Below are 21568 nucleotides of genomic sequence, written 5' to 3'. Positions count from 1 at the left end.
GACTGTGAAATCTGGCTTCTGTCTCCTCTTCAGTCTTACTTGTTACTCTTTCCCAGTTTCTCTAGTCTAGGCTCTCTGGTTTTCTTTTTCTCTGTTCCTCAAACATTCTAAATTCCTTCTATGTTCTGGCCTTTGCTTTTGCTATTACCTCCAACCAGAGTACTCTAACCCTGGATTTTTCCGCTTCAGCTTCTTTGTACCTTTCATGTCTTTGTTCATTTTTGGCCTCCTCAGAGAGACTCTCCCTGGTGGACCATGTAATCCAAAGTAACCTTCCTGCTCTCCCTGCTTCTCTATTCTCTCATCTTTTGGTTTGAGGTCTGCATATTAGGGATACTGACTCTGCAGCTAACTTCAGTGTTTATTAAGGAACTTCTAAATGCTAGGCCTTGTTCTAAGTATGTAATGAGCTAGTTAGTGATAGAACCAGTATTCTAACCTAGGTCTGTCTACCTGATCTTTTAACCATGCTATGTTGTCATTGTTCTGGTTAGAGCCACTAACTTAACTTAAATCTACACATTAAATCATTGTATGAAGGAGCACAAGGGGAACAGTAATGAACTTCAATTTTGAATGATTTTTATATAAGGTTTAAAATGGAATATTTTATTGTGGTAAAATATGAACATCATAAAATATACTGTTTTAACTGGTTTTTTAAGTGTACAGTTCAGTGGCATTAAGTACATTCACAATGTTGTGCAACTGTCACCACCAGCCATTTCCAAAGCTTTTTCATCATGCCAAACAGAAGTTCTGTAGCCATTAAACAATAACTCCCAATCTCCCCTTCCCCCACCCCCCAGTAATCTCTATTCTACTTTGTCTTCTGAATTTGTCTATTCTGTGTACCTCATATAAGTGGAAACATACAGTATTTGTCTTTTTGTTTCTGGCTTATTTCACTTAGTATTAACATGTTTTCAAGGTTCATCCATGTTGTAGCATGTATTAGTATCTCAATTTTTTTATGGCCGAATATGATTCTATTGTATATACAGTTTTGTTTACCCGTTCACTTGTTGATAGATAATTTGGGTTGTTTCAACCTGTTGACTGTTATGAATAATGATGCTTTGAATGTTGGTATATAGGTATCTGAGCCCTTGCTTTCAATTTTTTGGGGTATATACCTAGGAGTGGACTTGCTGGATCATGTGATAATACTGTTTACCTTTTTGAGGAACCACCAAACTGTTTTCTGTAGCAGCTGCACGATTTTACATTCCCATCAGCAATGCCTGAGTGTTCCATTTTCTCCATCTCCATGCCCTCCACTTGCTATTTTTTTTAAATTATAGCCATCCCGATGGGTGTGAAAAGCTTTGGTTTTGACTTGCATTTATTTAATAACTAAAGATGTTGAGCATCTTTTCATGTGCTTATTGGTCATATGTGTATCTTCAGTATAAAGAAATGCCTATTCAAGTCCTTTGCCCATTTTGCAATTTTTTTTATTGAGTTGTAGGAGTTCTTTATGTTTTCTGGATATTAATCCCTTATCACATATATATATGATTTGCAAATATTTTCCCCACATTACTGAATTTTAATAGTTATACAAAGTGTATTTAATTTCTTTCACAACATGATAGATTTGCCCCAAACCCAATGAACATTTTAATACCTTATTAAAAATTTTTTGTTTTTGCCAGTTTATGCAATATGCTATTGCACTGTTGCAGTCACTAACATAGATGCTTCTATATTTTCTAAATTTCATTTAACTTTATTTTTTATCTGCATGGCCATGTATTTACATAGTCCATATTCTGTGCTATTCCTCCTTGTTTCTGTACAGCATCTAGCACAGTACCATACTCTCTGTAGGTGACCGTTAAGTTTATCATTGAATTGATAATCATTCTGCCATTATTTTGTTAAAAACCATAGTTTCCTTAGCCCAAATTATTCTTTTTTGGTATCATACATAGTTCTTAGTTGCAAACCATAGAATCTATTCTCTAGCTAACATAAACAGAAAAAAAATATTAAAGGACATTTGAAAACTCACAGAATCTACAGGACACCTGACAAACAGGTTAGGTCCACAGGAGCACTGCTCAAACCACACTCTGGGGACTGCTGGGAGTGGGTGCTGGAAGTGCCATCAGAGTTTTCCCCTGAGAGATGGATACCTCTGTCACCTCCCTTACCAATAAGATGGATTTTCTCATTTGTTTCCACACAATGCTACTTCTGAACTGAAGTGTTATGTGGACACAATTAGTTGGTGAGCACTAGAGAACTGCCAGATGCAGGAAGCTGGGAAAATGAGTTCTGACTTTTGTGAAGAAGGGACCCGTAATGTGGCAACATTTTCAAACATAGGAAACAGGCAAAGATTCTAGATGGCCATGGCATAACAATGTCTATTACATTCTTTAATACATGTTTGCCCTGGACAGGAACTACTTACACACACTTTGATATAATTTATGCTTGTAGAGTCTATAAAGTTGAGACTAATGTGAACTTCCAAGTGAAAATAATCTCCTATCAGAAAGCTGTGGAAGAAGTAGTGTCCTGGGTTATGTGTCAGTGGAGCCTGCAAGGCCAACTGCAAATATATGCAAATAAGATTATGTACTTTTCTCATTTTAAAATATAATAGCAGGAGAAGAGTAAAATGTGGTTTAAGGTAGCTGGATGACTTTTTTTTTTTTTTTAACTAGAGATAGGGTCTCACTCTCTTGCCCAGGCTGGAGTATAGTGGTGCAATCATAGCTTACTACAGCCCCAAACTCCTGAGGCGATCCTTCTGCCTCAGCCTTCCTATTAGCAGGGACTACAGGCACACACCACTGTGCCTGGCTAGACTATTTTTTCTATAGTCAAATATGGGAGACAGCCTTAAAAGCAAAAAAACCTGCCCTTCCAAATAATTTCTAAAGGTCTTCCAAGGTGTTGGTTTTGAGTTTTAGTCACAAATACTTAATCATGATTATTTGGTAAGAATTGCTCAGCTTTAATATTTTCTGTTAAAATTTTAAACCTCTCGTTTGCCACTCATTAGGCTATTCATTTTCTAAATCTGTTTGTCTTTATTTCTCAGTGACTTAAATGCCAAATTGGGACTCTACCAAACCACTTTGTAACTAGATGTGTTTATAACTGAATCAGGCAAGTACATTATAAGTGTTTTTCCATGTAGATCTGAAAGTCACCTAAGGATATTTTTGGAACATCAGTTATAAGGGGCTGGAATATGAACTGCTTGATTTTTCTTCATTTATACCTGTATTTGGGATTGTAAAATTTTCTTTTTTATGCCTATTTTCCCATAGTTACTCTTATATAACATGTCAAATTTAAAGTGAAAAAGCATAAAAATTTGTCCCATTTAAAAATATTTCTCATTTTTTAATGTACTGGGATAAGGCAAAAAAGGAAAGTCAAGAGAGCCTGAGTGCAGCCATTTTGACTGATGCCAGACCCTGACCACCCTGAACAGGGAGGTTGCCAGCAAGTCGCTGGCCTGAGACCACCTGAGGATGGGTGAATTACTAAGCCAGATGCCTTACAGACTGCTTGTACTTACCTTTCTATGATAGCAATTTACGATTAAGCTTTATGGTCTGACCTCAAGACAGTGGTGGTCATGTATGGCTGTTGAATATTTAAAAACATTACCATTGCCCCATAAGTGGGTCCCCCTCCTGCTCAGGAGAGGACCCTTACTCTGTCTGTGGAGTAGATCTGTTTATTGTCTGTCTCTCAATAAACTTTCTGTCGCCAGTTGACTCGCTCTCAAATTCTTTCCACTGTAAAGCCAAGAACCCACTTGGTGAGTTCAGGGGGCTTTCCTCCCTTCACTGGGACACACCCTGCATTAATTTTTTCTCTGGTATCTATGGAAGTTAGTAGATTGTGTTTTTCCAAACTTGAAATACAAAGAAGAAATACCTAGGTTGAATTTTGTGTATTCAGGAAAGGAGAATCCTAACTTTGAATTACTTATCTTTTATGTGATGAATAATGTACGCTTACTTCACTGCAGAGTATTCATTACGGTAGTCCACAGATCAAATTACTTCCTCAGCGCTAATGAATAGATGACCAGTTTAATTTGTTTTAGGAGCTATCTATTGGGTTTTTTAAAGGAGGCTCGATAAATAGCACTCCACTTCCCAATTCTGAATGAATTGAGAAATAAAAGAGTAAGGCAAATAGGAAATAAACATCTATATCATTTTTATTATTAATAAAGGCTGAGCTGGACGATGTAGCTTAGTGAGAGGGCAAAATGGGTCAGCTAGTATTGAATCAGAGAATTGGGTAGCATACTTTCTGGACAGCACATGTTCCCTGTGGCTAGTGTATTCCCAAAAGGAAGACAGGTGGAGCTGAGCCAAGCATGCCCAGTTTATTCTTCCCAAATTAGCCAGTTAGAGAAGTTATTCCTCCTTCCATGGAAGAGGCAGTAAAAGGATGAGATGAGGGAGGAGTTTAAAAATGAACGGAAACCACTCACTTGGAAGAAACATCAGTAGTGGGAACACACACACACACACACACACACACACACACATATATCTTACATTCTTCATTACCTTTGCTAAATGCTTTTAGAAATCCTTCAGGTGTTATGATTTTTCTACTTTGTAAATTCTATCAATCTTTTAGTATTTGATACTTAAACTGTCTCTGATAATGATTTGGTAGTGTCAAATAGTTTGAAAAATGATTTTTATATCACCTTGGTCTTTATTATATCATTATATAATTTGGTATTATGAAATAGTAACAGTAGACAGTGTTTATATAAGACAGTTTGTGGGAGAGGCTGTTTAGTCTCCCAATTTAATAATATCATTCTGAAGTCAGAGGCGTTGGTTGAAATCTGGCAGTTTAGTCTACCAGTTTAAGAATATAGTTCTGTAGTCAGAAGGCTTAGGTTGAAATCTAGCTATGTGACGTTGGACAAGAACCAAACTTTTTTTGCCTTAGTTTCTTCTTCTATAAAATGGGGGCAATAATAGCACTTACCTCAAAGGGGAGTTGTGAGATTATAAATTAATCTTTATAAGTACTCATATAGTGCTTAGAATATAGTAAGTACTCAATAAATATGAGCAACTTCTATTCATAAATCTTAAAGTTATAGAAAGTTATTACATGTCATTTAAAGTGGCCTCTAGAAGAAATTGATTATTAAATATTTGAAGTTATCAAAGAACTTTCAGACTAAATTTGAATTATATAGGAATAGATTGGTGAAGGAAAGCATTATTTATAGCCATAAATGATGAGATAGAATGAATATGAAGAGGTAAAAGAGATGGCAACGAAGAAAGTAGACTATTCTGCACACATTTTGCCCTCTTGACTCTCTAGAAAGTGTTTTACCTTCTCCACTAGGGGACAGATCTCCCAACCTATATCCACTTTGGGTTCATTTCCCTGGCCTTTTCCCCAGTGCTTTCTGAATTACTCCATATGTTTCTCGGAGTGATACCATTAATGCCATTATTTAGGAATCAGGCAGATCTGCCACACACTAGCTGTGTGAATGTTGGAAAGTTATTTAACCTTTCTGAGCCCAGGTACCTTATCTATGAGATGGACATGGCAGTACCTTTCATGTTATGGAATTTACATAAAACAATTGATGTACAAAATATAATGTCAGTACTCAGTAAAGTTAGTTCTTGTCTTTTTTCTTCACTGTTTGGAACTAGCTTAATTGTATTGGGTTTCTTCATTGATAAAATTGGGATAATATTAACTTTATGGGCCTGTTAGGAAGATGAAACCATGTGTACATAGACCTTATGTATTAGTTTGGTGCAAAAGTAATTATGGTTTCGGACCATGAATTTTAAATCATTATATTCATGATTCCTGGTACGTAGTATATAAGTAATACTGCTGATGTCACTTAGAAAATCGAACATTTTCATATGCTTATTATTGGCATTTATTGTAACGTTGCTATTGCCATTGGTATAATCTTTATTTTCTTTATTTTTTTATTGCTTTGTAAGAGCTCTGTCTACATCTAGGACATCAACTGCCTAATTTCTACTTTTAGTATATTTCATTTTGTTTTATCTAATTGGTAATTTACCCTTCAGTTTTGTCCTGTTTTTTTCAAGCAGGATTTTTAAGGATGATTGGCAGTTTTACAGAAATGAAGGGGAAGGGTGCATCAAATAGAGGGAACATCCTATATAGACAGGAAATAGCATGGTCTGTGGAGAGATGTATATGTACTATACTAAGCAAGATGCTTTCACAATGTAAGCACTATAAAAAAATAGAAGAAGATGAAGTTTAAGAGGTGCTAAATTATGAAATGGCATTTCTGATAAGGTGCTTGGATTTTTATCTTGTAAGCCTGGTAATTAATGAAAGCTAATGAACCTACTACAGTTATTTCTAGACATTTTCCCCTATGGTCCTAAGGGAGGGTGGATTAGAAGCAGGGCAGCCAGTTAGGAGATTATTGTTAGAGATGATGACTTTAGGCAGAACTGATGATTAGAGAACATTCTTATTCAGGGGATACACATGAGCTAAAAATCAGTAAAACTTGGTGGTTATTTGGGTGACTTATCAGATAGTATAATTGCAAGTCATGATGGGGGGGAAATGATAGGTTTCATGTTGGAGTTAACAGAGTTTGAACTGTCCATGAGACCCATGGAAATGCCCAGTAGGCAACTGCTTGTGCATTTTGGATTGGGAGAGAAATAGGAAGGAGATGAAGATTTGTTAGTGTATATATGGAGGGTGTATAGAGAAGAAGACCAACAAGATGGAACACTGAAGGCAATAGCATTTTGTGGGTAGGCAGAGAAAGAGTATTCAAGGAGGGAAACTGAGCCAGGAAAAGCTAGAGACTGAGGAGGAGAACCAAAGAACCTTGTGCATGAAAATTAAAGGAAGAGAGGATTTCAAGAAGGAGGGACTAGATGATACAAATCAACTAAAATAAAGATTAAAATGAGTTTTTGGATTAGTTGCTGTTTCCTAGCTGGTATCCTTTGCTGCTGTCTTCTGAGAGCGATTAATCAGTGTGCCTTGGTGGTCAAATAAGTTTAGAAACTCTTCACAAGACACCTTTCCTTGAGACATTCTCAGGACAAGTCAGATGTATCAAAGGTGTTGAGAAGCCCTACAGTAAAGACATTGATTGGTGTAAAACAGTGCTTCCCATATGTATTTGAGCAAGGACCCTGTCCCCCCAACCCCCGCCTTTTATTTAGTGGGGAAGGGGAACACACATATATTAACATCCTGAAAATAGCGTTCATTGGTACATGTTTCAGGAAATGTCCGATGAGCAGCAAGAGGGAGGAGATGGAGCTGTGGGAGGAGATGCTGGAGTTGTGAGTGAGAAGAGGTGCCAGGGCCGCACATATTGGCCGATTATGTTCACAACTTGGACTAACTTTGAAGTAAGCCTCTCTGTAATTTTTCTGTTAGGCAGGATTTGTTATTGTTCCCACTATCTCTGCTTACTCTGAGGATGTCCAAAGCTGAACTGCTGGTCTCCTTACCCCTCTAAAACTGTCTGCTCTTGCAGCCTGCCCCATCCCAATAACAGGTGGCTCCATCCTTCTAGTTGTCCAGACCTGAGCCTTGGAGGCATCCTTTTTTCTTCTTTTTTACCCACATCAGGTAATTCTATAGGCTCTACCTTCAGACTATATTTATAATTCTATCATATCTCTCCATTTTCACCTTTACCCCCTGGTCAGTAATCTCCCTCCTGTTTCGTCAGACATCCACCCCAGATTCTCTTTTCCCCACCTGCCTCCTGGGTCCTGGGCTGCTTGTTTAGTGTCACATCCTGGCTAACACTGCCGTTGCCTCATCTAACGCTGCCAGGGGCGGTGACTGGGCTCTGAGGCCTCAGAGTGATCAGTCCACCCCTAGTCTGTGGGCTCAGATGAAGTGCCAGGCTGTGGGCATGGGATCTGGCTGCTTTGGCAGCTGTCTAGAGGGGCCAGATAGCATAATATGAAGTGGGGGTGGGGCGGGGAAGTGGGGAGAGTCATGCCTCAGGGTGACTTTGACCAGTAAGGGACAGGAGGAGAAAGGAGCCAGCAGGTACACCCCCATCCTCCTTCCCGCCAGCAGTGCTCCTTGCTCAAATGCATGTGGGAACATGGGCAGTGCTGTTTTAGACTCAGTAGTGCCTCTACTGCAAGGCTTCTCATCACCTCTTATACAGTCCTCCCCTTGACAGCTCTGAGGTGTGGTGGTCCCAGACAGTCTGGCCCTACCAATTCCCTCATGCCAGAGCAGTCGGCTGGGCTGCCTGTCAAGCTGTGAACAACTTGGTAACGCACTGCCTTCAGCTGGCTTTCCCTCCTTGCCTGCCTCACTGCCCCTCGCTCTCGCTACCGTAGTTTTCCTACCAGAAAAAGCATCTGCAGCTAAGCTCTGCCTGAGCTGCTTTTCCAGGGACCCTGGACAAAGGATTGTTGTAATGGCCTTTTGACTGGTTTCTTTGCTTCTGCTCTACCACCTCAAGTTTGTTTTCAATAGAGTGGCCAGAGTGACCTTTTAAAAAATGTCAGATAAGTCATTCCTCTGATTAAAATTCCTGAGGCATTTCTCATATCACTCCATAAAAGCCAGAATCTCGAAGAAGTTTCCCAGGCCTGCTTAGGCTAGAGCACCTTTGCCTCTCAGGGCACATGTCCTGTGGTTGTCCCCTTGCTTGTTCTACTCCAGGCTCTCTGGCCCTTTGGCTGTTCCTACAAAGCCAGTGTTCTCCCATCTCTTGCCCTTTGCAGTGTCTCTTCTTCTGTCCTAAAAAGTTCTCTTCCCAGATATTTGCCAGGCCTGCTCCCTCCTTTCCTTGAGGTTGCTGCTAAAGAGACGTTCTCTAATCAACCTGTGTAGAACCACTCCCTTCTCCCACGCTGTCACGCTGACTCTGCTTTTTTTTCTCTATAGTGCTTTTAATTGTTAGGCATATGATATACTTATTTATTATTTGTCTCTTTCCATGATATGACAGATTTTGTCTAGAATGTTGCTTATATATACATATGTATATATATACATATATAGATATATATATTGAATGAATGAATGGACAAATGAAACAATGAACTGGAATCATGTTTGCTATGAAATATTTATAGCTTGAAGTAGATGCCATTCTACTGTGATAAGTTTAAACTTTAATACTAAGTCTGAATCATGAGGGGTTTTTGTATACATGATTATGTGTGAAATTTTAATAGATAACAGAGTTTTCTGAAATATATGATAAAAAATTGTAAATATTCTCAAAATAATCAAGTCTTTTGAGAATAAATTGGTCTTTACTCAATGTAGAATTTAAATCATATGTTAGCAATGAGCTGTGGTCAAAAAATGTTTAGGTGTTTTATTTTTTCACTCTTTTATTCCTGTCAAGAAATATGACCTCTTTGTGTACAAAGTTGAAAAGAAGTTGATATATGAGAGCAAATCTATAAGTAATTATAAAATGATTATTATCATAATGATATATGAGATCAAGGTTATATGTACAATTTGGAATTTGTTGATACCTAGAACCTTCTTAGAATCTCTATTGCCTTTTGCTTTCCCCATTGAAAGTTATCAGAAACCTGAAAAGTGCTATTCAGGAACTGTACCAACCAGCTCTCATCTTGTCTAAAAGCAAAAAATTACATCTCTTTTTTAGGAAATAGGTAGAGTGTGTGTTGAGATTGAAAAAATACCATTGCTTCACCTGGACCAAGAGTTGCTTTTACTTGTATCCACTAATTCTTTTCATTCTGGGACTTTAAATCACCACAAACCTGGCAAAACCCTTCGGACTAAAGTAAAACAGTTCCATTAGAGAGTTGAGCATTACTAGTTCTTGGGCATCCATTAGTGATTCTTTTTCAAACTCAATAGTGAAGTTGATAATCCCCAGTGCTCAGTCAGTGAGACAACAAATGCCAGAGCCTCTCAGCACAGACACAGCCCTCAGAGGCTCTGGAGAGTGCCTTACTTATAGGTGAACTTTGGTCCAGAAAGAACCCATAATTCGAGGGATTTGCAGTTAATTCTAGTTAGAAGTAGTTGGATCTTTAACAGATCAAATAATACTAAATATGCAGTTTTACCATGTTTAAATTTTACCCTAAAACCTCTGAGGTTTAGGTGATATTAAAGTACCAGAATAATTTATCTGTGTCTTCAGAATGCATGTTGTTTTTGTGTCCCCAGTTTATTTTTGTAGTTATTGCTTGCGGAGTCAATTATTAAAACTATATCCTTTGAATATTCAAACTTAATGATGCTCTTTGTTGATTTTGAGTTAACAGTCCTTTATCTCTACCTTGTTCTCCATTCACGGTGATTTCTTTCAGTTGATTCTGAACTCTCAGAATGTTGATGACCATGGTTTGAGGGAAAAGCTATGAATCTACCATTTTTCTAGATTGTTATGTGGCTTGGCATATCAATATATGGCGAGGGCAATGTACTTAAAATTCAGGGGTTTGTTTCTATAAAGAGATCAACTTTTGCATTTCTCCCATGTTTGTAAAATTGAAAGGCTTATAATCCCATTATTTTAAATAAAAAAATCCAAACATATATGCATATACTCTTATAGACACATTGTCAGAAATTCTTCAATATAAGCTATTCATTTTATCCAAATAATTATAGTTCAACAGGAGAGTATGGCTTTATATTTTAGAATTCAGGAAGGATTTTCATATTCTTCAATTTGAACTTTATTTTAAATAGCAAAGCAATAAAGTGTTGTTTGGATAATAAGTTACATTAACCTGAAGAAACTTAATACCAGTTCTAGATGCTTATTGACGTCACTCAATGGCCAAAAATCATACATATGGATTTAAAGATTTAGAAATAATTTTCAGGGGGATGATCTCACAATTTCAAGTGTCAGATGTCATTGTAAATAGGCCTTTTGAAAATTACCAAGTAATACAATAGGTGGTTACTTTGTGGAAATCAAAATAGCTAATGGGTGTTTGTGGTTGGCATAAAATTTCCAGTGACATCATCATGCATAAACTCAAAAAGGGCTCGATCTCAAGTAAGTTTGACTGAAGGGAAGCTGATGTCCCCTTGAACACTATGTTAGAGGACTTAAAAAGTGGCTCTATTGGTGATAAAGACCCTGATTTCAAAGATGCACGTGAGAAAGTAGAGTCAAATTGTTTCATGAACTTTGAGTAGAAGAAAGACAATATTCTAAATGAGCATACTAAGATAATGTTATTTAAAATGTCTGGAATCTTCTTGTCTGAAGCTCTGTGGGAGCAGGGATTCATTGTTTTATCATTTATTCCTGGAGCCAGAGACAGGTTCTGTCATTCTCAATAAATATTTCTTTACTTCATAAATGAACCTGGTTATAAACTCACCTGAAATACTTGCTAAAAGTATTTTGCAGGACTTAAAGAAACACTTGACAGGGTTGATGAAAGGTTTTCATAAGGATTGTCCAGTTCAGTAGTCAGGGGATAAGAAATCCTTTCTGTATCTCTTTTTGGATGTTATCTTGGATTATATCTTCATAAACTCACAGCAGATCCTGAGGATTATTTCAGATGGCTTCTTGAAGCAAATGTTTATTGAATAAAAGCCAAACCTATCAAATGGGGCAATTAAATATCTTTTACTGTTCCCATGTTGACATATAAGAGCTGCAATTCTTCATGCTGGTTAAGAAATGTTCAATTAATATTATAGAACTTTTTTTTTAACGTAAAACTTAAACATAATCGTCATTAAATCAAATATAAAAAAGTTTGTGTAACTAAATTATAAATTATACAATATGAAGCCATTTGACTATTTCAGCTATATACTTAAAAATTTATGTAATAAAAATGGCCATAGATCTAATTTTGGATATTCTCATGAGGATAATGGGAGATTGACTTTATTTTAGTTGTTTTATATTTGGGCACATGTGGTTTTTGTGTATAATGTATGTGTATTTAGGAATAAAAAAAAGAAAGTCAGGAAAGATACACATTGTATTGTTCTCAGCACGAAAAATTGCTTCCTCTGCCCTGCCCCTGTCCCCCTTCCTGTTTTATTTTTTCTCTTTAGCACTTATTACTGCCTCACATGTTATGTATTTTACTTGTTTATCTTTTTAATTGACTGCCTCCTATTCTAAAATGTAAGCTCCATAAGGGTGGGGATTTTTTGTTTTGTTTTGTTTTGTTCTGTTTTGTTCACTGTTGCATCCTTGGTACCTAAAATAGTGCCATTGCGTAGTGGATGCTCAATAAATATTTGTTGAATGAGTAAGATCTAGTGCATGAACATTTTAAAGGTTGTTAATAGTATTGTCCAATTTCTTTTTAAAAGGACATATTAGTTTATATTTAGTAATGTCTATCTATGCGACTGTAAATATGCCAATAATATTTTAAAATATATAATTTACTAGGTGAAAAAGTTAGCTTAATTTTTTGATTACCCGTGAAGTTGAATATTTAAATAATACTGTTTGCATTTATTGTTTTTTATTTTTAACTGTATCAATAATACATTTGTTAAAAAGTTGGGACACATTGAAAACATTCATTTATTTATTCAGTATGAATTATGGAGTGGTTTTGTGTGTCAGTTATTGTCCCGTGTGGTGGGGATACAGCATTGAATGAGACTGCATGTTTCCTCCAGAGATTATGCTCTACTGGGGAATACCTATGTTACACAAATAGGGAAGGAAATTAAAAACAAAACCCCCCAAAAAACACCCATGATGCTAATGCGGAGATAAACACTGGTAAAGACTTAAGTTATATCTTTTTAATCTTTATTCTAATGTGTTCATGAAAATTAAAATAAATTACAGCCTTCTTTTTTACATAGAATATCTTAAAATTTTCCCTTGCCATTAAATATAGTATTTATAAACTTGGTTTTTAATGATTGTGTTCTACTCCATTTTATGGAAGTACCATACTTGTTCAAAGTGATCATCTACTTTTGGACATTTAGATTGTTTATAATTTTGTACTATTATAAATAAAATAGCATAATTTATCCTATATATAAATCTTTTCTTCACATCTCTAATTATTGTCCTATATATTAGTTTTGTATTGCTGCTGTAACAAATAAGCATAAACTCAGTGACTTAAAGCAACATTTTTATCTTACAGTTCTGGAGGTCAGATGCCTTAAAATCAAGGTGTTAGCAGGGCAGCACTCCTCTGGAGCCTCTGGGGGAGAGTCTGTTTCCTCGGCTTTGCTGGCTTCTAGAGGCTGTCTGCATGGCTTGGCTCAGAATCCCTTGTCTATCTTCAAAGCCAGAAGTGTAGCATCTTCAAATCTTTCTGACCTCTGCTTGCCTCTTCACACCTGCTTTTCCAATTCTAACTACTTCTGTCCATCTTGTGCTTATACTGGGCCCACCTGCATAATATGGATAATCTCCTCATCTCAAAACCCTTATCTTAATCACATCTGCAAAGTCCGCATTCCCATGTAAAATAACATTTCCACAGGTTTCTGGGGTTTGGATGTGGATATCTTTGGGGACCATTATTTTGCCTACCACACCTTAAGATTTGTGCCCAAATGTAAAACCGATAAATCCAAATTAATTTTTAAGGCTTTGGATGCATATTGCCAAATACTCACTGAAATATTGATTCTTAATTGATGCTCACATCTGCAGTGAAGGTTTTTTTTGGCCACATTTGGTCCTTTCTAGCATTTGATAGTCTCATTTTTAAAAAAGACTTTGCACTTTTGATAAATAATAGCAAACATTTATTGAGTAATATTATATGGCAGATACTAATCTAAGAGTTTTTAGATATTAACTCATTTAATCCTCAGAAAGCCCTATGACATAAAAACATTATTATGCCTCTTTTACAAGTGAAGACACTGAGACTTAAAGAGACAAGAAACTTGCCTAAGTCTCACAACTAAAAATGGCCGAGCTAGAATCCAAACACAAGCAGAAAAAGAAATAGATACCCATACCTTAAATCTTTTTTCCTCAGGATATATTAACACACACACACACACACACACACACACACACACACACACAGAGTCCCATAAGAGGGTACATAAGACAGCCTTGATTAAAAATACCAAAAATAGTACCTAAGGAATTGAATACTACATAGTTTAGTTGGGAAAAGATTTGTAGAGAAATATGTAGTTAGGAGGAGACTTGGAAAGGGATGTAAAGAATGAAGCAACTGAAGTACATAGGCCTTATGCTTAACCAGTGTTTTCTGGCCTAGTGCAAGATTGTAAAACTTTACTCTTTTTTAGAGGAAGAAATTAAACACATAGCATTTTTCAGGATAGGGTTTGAAACAAGCCAATAATGATGAAAAGTATAAGCTTTTAAGGAGAGTTAACTATAAAGCAAAGAGGGCTCAGAATGGCAGGAAAAATTTAGAGAGGATTTTCTTAGGTTCATTTTGTGAACCTTTATGAGTTAATTATTTATATTATATATTAGAAAATATTGTTATAATAATTATATTGTTACAATCAATCTTTTAAAAATTCACAGTTAACTAGATACAGAATACTGATGATTATATCCCTTCTAATTTTTTCATTGACTTTTTCATGAATATGTCAGACATCGTCACCTTATAAAATTATGAGACAGCATCAGCAAAGAACATTGTAAACATTTTGTAGTGATGAACCATTCATGAGTGATCGTTCATTCAAAGCAAATTTATGTAAAACAAATGCAAAGTTTTTGTTGTTTAGACCTATAATTGGCTGGATCACATGTGTTTGTGTTATCTCTTTTTAAATAGTTTATATCCTTTGACCTCTATAATTATGTAAATAGGTTGCTTTTAACATACATTTTTTGTCCTATGCTACTTACTTGCTGATTTTTAAAAGGCTTCTGTGAAGTGGCTTCATTCTTACTATTTTTTTCTTTTGATTGTTGTTGATTTAGTGGGATAAAATAATGCAGTGAGTTATAATTATTTATTGATGTGTATGTGCCGTGAAGTGGTCACAGCCCAATTGTTTTGAGGATGTATCCAAACCTTTCTTGTCTGTCCTTGTTGCTTACCTTTCTTTTGTTATTTCTCAGGGTCATAACCAAGAGAAGCATTGGATTCTTTTATTCCAAGATAAAAATAGTTTTTTTGTTTGTTTGCTTTTTGCCAATTATAAACGTACTACGTTCTCATTGTAAAAAAAAAAAATGTTTAAAGGAAGAAGTAAAAATGACCTCCATATTTTATCACCAAGAGATAGCATCTGTTGATATTTGCTGTATTAATGTGTGTACACATGCACATATACTTTATAAAACTTGGATGGTTACTGAGCAGGATAGTCTGTAACTTGCTTTGTATAGTAAATAAAATGGGTATCACTTTGTATCAGTAAATATGGATCATCTTTCTTAGCATGTATACTCATATATATATGAATATATGAACTACGTATATGTATTTATATATATATATGTAGTTTTACAAGTGTCTTTAAATACTTGTTTAGATTTTTCCTTGGCACAAATTTTCAGATGTGGAATAGCTAGGTCTAATAAGCAGAAGGATTATATCAATTTATATTACAAACAACGTGAGGGAAGGCACATTTTCTCAATACTTGCTGGCACTAGACAGTATTCATTTTTATTAAATCTTTGCCAATCTGGTAGGTAAAACAGATTATTGTGGGTTTCTGTCATTATTGGTGAGGTTCAGCATCTATCATATGTTTATTGATCATGTAAAATTCTTTATTTTTGAATTGCTTGTAATAAAATTTCTATTTTAACCATTTTACTTTTACGATATAAATTTTGTTGTACAGTCTTAAGAATTGGTAAGACTATACAACTGAAAACATTATGTGCTTTTAAAAAGACATTGGAGCTATAGTGTATCAGTAGCTTTCTCCATATTTGTCATAGTTAGTATCCATATGTAGAAATAGGTCATTGGCCAGCCCCATAAGGAAGGCCTTGCTCCCAAATTTGGAGAATCCTGCCATTTTGACCTCAATTTAGTACACTTGGGGAGTGTTTGATCAAGGGGAGTGCTTCTATTTTGCAGATATATAGTTTGGTAATTACTCATAAGCACAGGGCTCTTGCATTCATATTGCTCTGTTTGCCAAGTTGGAATTCGAAATGCATTTCCTTATAGGAACAAATGATATTAGTGTGTGTTCACTTGAGTGCCTGTTATAACAGGTGGAAAACTTAACCCAAACTGGTTTATGTAAAAGTTATAAATATGGACTTGTATTGACCAAGTCCAAACGTAGGCCTAGTTTAGGGTAGGACTTGAAGCAGGAACTCAAATCATGCCACCAGGAACCAGTTCTTTCTTCACATATCTCAGCTTTGTTCCTTCTGGATTGGGTGCATTTTTATATTAATATGTGCTCTCCCCTTATTCCATCAAGGTGGCTGTAGTAGCCTCTGACCTTATATCTTTCCAAAGTTAAACCCAGTGAGAAAGATCAAGCAACTCTTTCTGGTTACACAAGAAAAAGCCAGGGGGTTCCCTAATTAGGGGTTGCCTAATTGGCCTATTCTGAGTGTTGTGCCCATTCTGAGACCAGTTTTAGTGGCTCAGGCACTTGACCCATGCTTTCCTAGAAGCTAGAGGTGGGGGCTTTGAGGCCATCTGAACCACTTGACAGAGTGTGAGGTAAAAATCTCAAAAGAAAATTTGGCAGTATTAACAGAAAAGAGGGGCTGGATGCTAGCAAAGCAGAAAACAAATATCTACACATCTTGTATTCTTAGTAGAATGCCCATGACAGATGCTCTAATAGATATTTACTTAATGCCTGACGTAGCACCATTGCTGCTTTATTTAAGATATTTGTAAGTTAAGTAGAATTTTGTACGTCAGCCTGGGAACTTCAGTGTAGGTGTTTCCAAGGTAAAAATTTGACCTCAATGTCAAACAATATACTTACAAATGAACTTTGATATAGACAATCATAAAGACATAAGTTCAGGCTTATTAGACACTTTTTAAGCTGATGCTGTTCTCAGAAACAGGAAAACAAAGAGAGTAATCAGCAATAATCAGGAGCTGATTTTAGAAATCATAATTTACTCATTCTCACGTGTCTGCTTCATCAAGAGACATTATTGAGGGCCTATTGCATACCAGTTACAGCAGTGTCTGGTTGCTGAGAGTACCCAGATGCATGAGACATGGCCTGTGTCAGACTGAATAGTCTACTGAGAGAGGCAGTGTCTTGAGAAAATGTGATGGTAGCTTGAACTACACAGTGTCAGGAGAGCACGTGGGATCAACACGTTTCAGACTGGTGGCCCCAGTGAAGGCCCCCTGGAGGAGCTATGCCTGAACTGAGTGAGTCCTGAGAGACCAATAAGAGTGATCTAGAACAAGAGAGAGAGTGTCAGGGGATAGGCAGGGTAGGATAGGTCTTTAAACTATTTGCAGTGTCATAAGGATTGAGGAATTAGGATCCAAGTGGGACACCATAAGTAGTTGGGTATTACCTGTGGGAAAGTATCTGTATTTGAGTGCGGTGGCTGTGAATTGGAAGAGAGTGGGGTTGGACAAGGGACTTTGTCAAGAGAGGAGACTGGACAGGTACATAGGGTCCAGATACTGCTAAGGAGTTTGGATTTTATCAGGAAAATGGTGAACTACCAAAAGACTTCTTAAACATTTTTAACTGATTCGTAATAATTGTACATATTCATGGGGTACGTTTGATATTTGCAGACATGTATACCATGTATAATGATCAAATCAGGGTAAGAGTCATTAATACCGGTTGAAGTAAAATTTACTTCAGAGAAATTGAGCACTAAGGAGAAATTGGGAAGTTCTTTGAATTCTGTGATAAGAAGAATGTGATGTTTGTTATCCGGCTTCCATACTGTTTTTTAAAATACTCATTTGCTTAGTGTTGAGTTTGACATAGAGAGGAGTATTGCTTAGTAGTTTGAAATGAGAAGAAGGACAAGGGTATTGAAGATTGATATCATCAAAAAAGACATAGCAGTGTTTCACCTAAGGTCCAGCTTGGTCTGTGAAGTGGTACTGGTTTCTCTGCTAGTAGATAATTGTAAATAAAAGGAAAAATTAAGCATTTATGCAGTGATCCTGCATTTTGATTCCTGTAAATCAGTTTTTCTCTACACTGAATATAGAAACAAAGACTGTATATTGTTTGTTGTAATGTAATTATAGACTTACTGTTGATATTCCGTAATAGTTTCTTTAATGTAGTATGTAGGAAACTAACTTTTCTCACTAGTATTTCTTAGGCTTAATAATAATAACAACAATTAAAATAATAATAATTATTTAACCTATAATATTCCAGATAGATGCCAGTGAATAGGAATTTTAATAACTATTGAGCATCTACTATATGCTAAGTATTTTATATACTTTATTTCATTTACTTTTTTTTTTTTTTTTTCTGGCCCTGTTGCCCGGGCCAGAGTGAGTGCCATGGCGTCAGCCTAGCTCACAACAACCTCAAACTCCTGGGCTCAAGCAATCCTCCTGCCTCAGCCTCCCGAGTAGCTGGGACTACAGGCATGTACCACCATGCCCGGCTAATTTTTTGTATATATACATATATATATGTTTTTAGCTGTCCGTATAATTTCTTTTCTATTTTTAGTAGAGACGGGGTCTCGCTCTTGCTCAGGCTGGTTTCGAACTCCTGAGCTCAAACAATCCGCCCGCCTGGGCCTCCCAGAGTGCTAGGATTACAGGCGTGAGCCGCCGCCCGGCCTCATTTACTTTTTATAGCATCCTTTTATGGGAACTGTTACTTATTATGTCTATCTCATTGATGAGGAAATTGGGGCTTAGAGAGAATAAGTAAATTTTCCAAAGCCACATAGCTAGTGAGGGGCAGATCTGGAATTTGAACATGGACTTGTCTGACTCCATAGGCTGTGCTGTCCACACTAGTCATGCCGTCTTCTGTCTAGGATTTTTGTTGCTGGCTACCCCAGTGATTATAGAGCTGTGGTACCCAGTATGGTAGCCACTAGCCATATGTAGCTATTTAAATGAAATTAGATTAAAAGTTCAGTTCCTCAATTGTACTAGCCATGTGTTAAGTCCTTAGTAAACTACACACGTGATTATTAGTGACTCCCATACTGGGCAGCACCAACATAGAACACTTTTATCATCATAGAAAGTTCTGTTGGATGGTGCTATTCTAGAGTTTTAGGTTAACTCTAATTTCAGCTACCTATATTTAGAAATAAATCTTTTTAGGAACCCACGTGTGCTCCTGGAAATGGAGGCGCCCTGCACCCTCAGGACTAAGTGTGATATGGTGCTTTGCGGCCCTCCTGTGGCCCTGCCAAAAGTGGCTAATGATTGCTTTTTCTCTTCTGTTCTGCCAAGGAAAGCTATAGGTTTGGGGTTGGGGAGTTGTGGGGGTGGGGAGTAGGGGGGGAGAGAGAGAGAGAGAATATCCTTACTGGTCTGTTTGTGCTTAGTACTTTCTTTCCTAATTAAGCTATCACTCTGAATGAAAGGAAATAGGCATTGGATGTATTCAACTGATCTTCCATTTTACAACTAGATGTCAGTGTTAACATACCTGATTAAATGTCTCAGGTGTGATTATTATGAGTAATTCAAATAGTTACTCACCTATATGAGATACAGATCAGAAAATAAATGATAAAGAAGGAAAAGAATTTTTAAAAAACCACTTTCCTTATCTTATTTCAAAGTGGGCTGGTTAGTTCTACATTTACATTTTTTAAATATTGATTTCTTCCTACCTAAATAACTACACATGAACAATTAAATTTTTTTATTTGTTTGGTTAGGAAAATCAAGTAGAGGTTTACAGTGAACTTGTAAACCTTTTCATTGTTACCATCCAGAAGTTCTTCCCTTTTCCAGAGAGAGTGACTAGAAAAAGAAGGAAAATTATTGATATTCAAACCTGGGGTATGTGTGTGATTCCTTTCTACTTTTATGAGAAACATACTTGAGAGCGAGAATTATGTATGTATTCTCAGTGACATTTCTAACATCTCATGTAGAAGTCTCTCTTGATATAACTAAATCTGCCTTTTAAAATTCAGCTCTCATAGAAATGGAAGCATGATATCCTTATTCTTTTCTTATAGATGCAGTCTGACAACCTTTTAAAATAATATTTACTGTGTTTCTTTAACTATGATGTCTCACTTTTTTTTTTACCCATGCTTCCTATTGATAAATATGAAACTCTGAAAAGTAACTGAAATATCATGAATAAAATCCAGGCAAAGTAATAGATCAAACTACTGAAAACATGTCCCCTCCTTCCACTTCCACCAAAAGATCCTGACAGATCCTTTTCCCGATTCTCTCTCCCCTTTGATAACCACTACTGTGAGATCGCTTAAGTGGTGGAGCTCACCTAGGCAAAATTCTAGAGAATTTTCACTTTGACATTTTTAGGTACATATTTAAAAAATCTGTGTGTTCAGCTTAAAAGTAAGAATTTTTAGAGACTACAGATTTAAATTGTATATTAGGAAATGTAAAGACAACTTGTCTTTGGAGTTCAATTTAAGATTTTGACAGAATTGACAGACTTGCTTTTTAAAATTGTTAGGTGTAAGTTTAGCTTTTTCCTTAGAAACACATCAGTATCCCCCCGAACAATTGTTTTGAAAAGGCAAGTTGAATTAGTGTCAGTAATGTCTTAATACTTCCGTTTCTCTTTATGGAAGTAACCTTTTAGGTTACACAATAGGTCCTAATTTTATAACAGTCTAAAATATATACATCAATTTATGCCAAGAGTACATTTGCTTACTGGCTTTAAAAATCCAGTTTTTCCTGAGAAGGAATTTTCAGTTCATCAGTTTTTGGATCTCTACATGAAACACTCATTTGGTGGTTGGTTTCCGGTCAGTTTTTATGACCTCTAGGCACATAATACAAGACCATAAATTAATTATTGATTATGGTACAGATTTAGCACATCTCTGTGGATTTTCACTCAGCCTGTAAAAAGACAAAAGTCCTGTTAACCAACTCCAGGGTACTCCCAGTTTACTGCATACGTAGTGGGAATGAGCAGGCTATGTCATAATTACAACATATTTAGCAAAACAGTAAAATAGTACAATGAAGTTTATTTAATTTTGAGCTCTTACAAGGATTAGTTTAGTTTTTGACCTGAATTAGAACAATTTTGCCATTTTGCAAATTGATCCTTATATACTAATACTTTTTTTTGTTTAGAAGCCTCCTTGACTTATCAGCCTCCAAGATCTGATGCCTTTGACAAAGATATCATTTATAACTTTAAATTTATACTAAAGCAAGTAACTATTACTGAATTTAAACTCAGTGGAGACTACCTATGGTATTGCTAACCAGACCTCAGAGCTGCTAGGGTGCAAAGCCTAGGGGACCTTCCTTTTCAGCAGGATACCTGGGGTAACTGGTCCTGCCTGAGTGTCTTGCCTAGCAGGCACTTAGTAAGTACTTACTCGGAGACATTTGTGCCCATTTCTCTCTGGCCTCATCTCTTCTAGGCCTCAGTGTAAGGTTGTGATTGTTTTGTGAGTGTGTGGGAGCCTTTCTCCTTGCTCTATCTGCTGTGATCTGGT

The 21568-nt window shown here is 36.4% G+C and overlaps 1 protein-coding gene across 8 annotated transcripts in view; it reads left to right on the top strand.

The window, feature by feature from the left end:
• Positions 1-21568, top strand: part of TRDMT1 (tRNA aspartic acid methyltransferase 1) — a 58315-nt gene that overhangs the window by 13997 nt on the left and 22750 nt on the right. Inside the window, exon 1 of one of the 8 annotated variants that reach the window (XM_045534186.1) lies at positions 7385-7406. The exons of the other annotated variants lie outside the window; for them this stretch is intronic. The gene's annotated coding sequence lies outside the window, so the exon portion shown is untranslated. Of the gene's footprint in view, positions 1-7384; positions 7407-21568 lie in introns of those variants that run through there. 8 annotated transcript variants of the gene reach the window in all.

The sequence above is a fragment of the Lemur catta genome, chromosome 1, assembly GCF_020740605.2.
Source record: "Lemur catta isolate mLemCat1 chromosome 1, mLemCat1.pri, whole genome shotgun sequence".
NCBI classification, from domain to species: Eukaryota; Metazoa; Chordata; class Mammalia; order Primates; family Lemuridae; genus Lemur; species Lemur catta.
The sequence above is the reverse complement of the archived record's forward strand: the minus strand, read 5'-3'. Positions and strand labels throughout refer to the sequence as shown.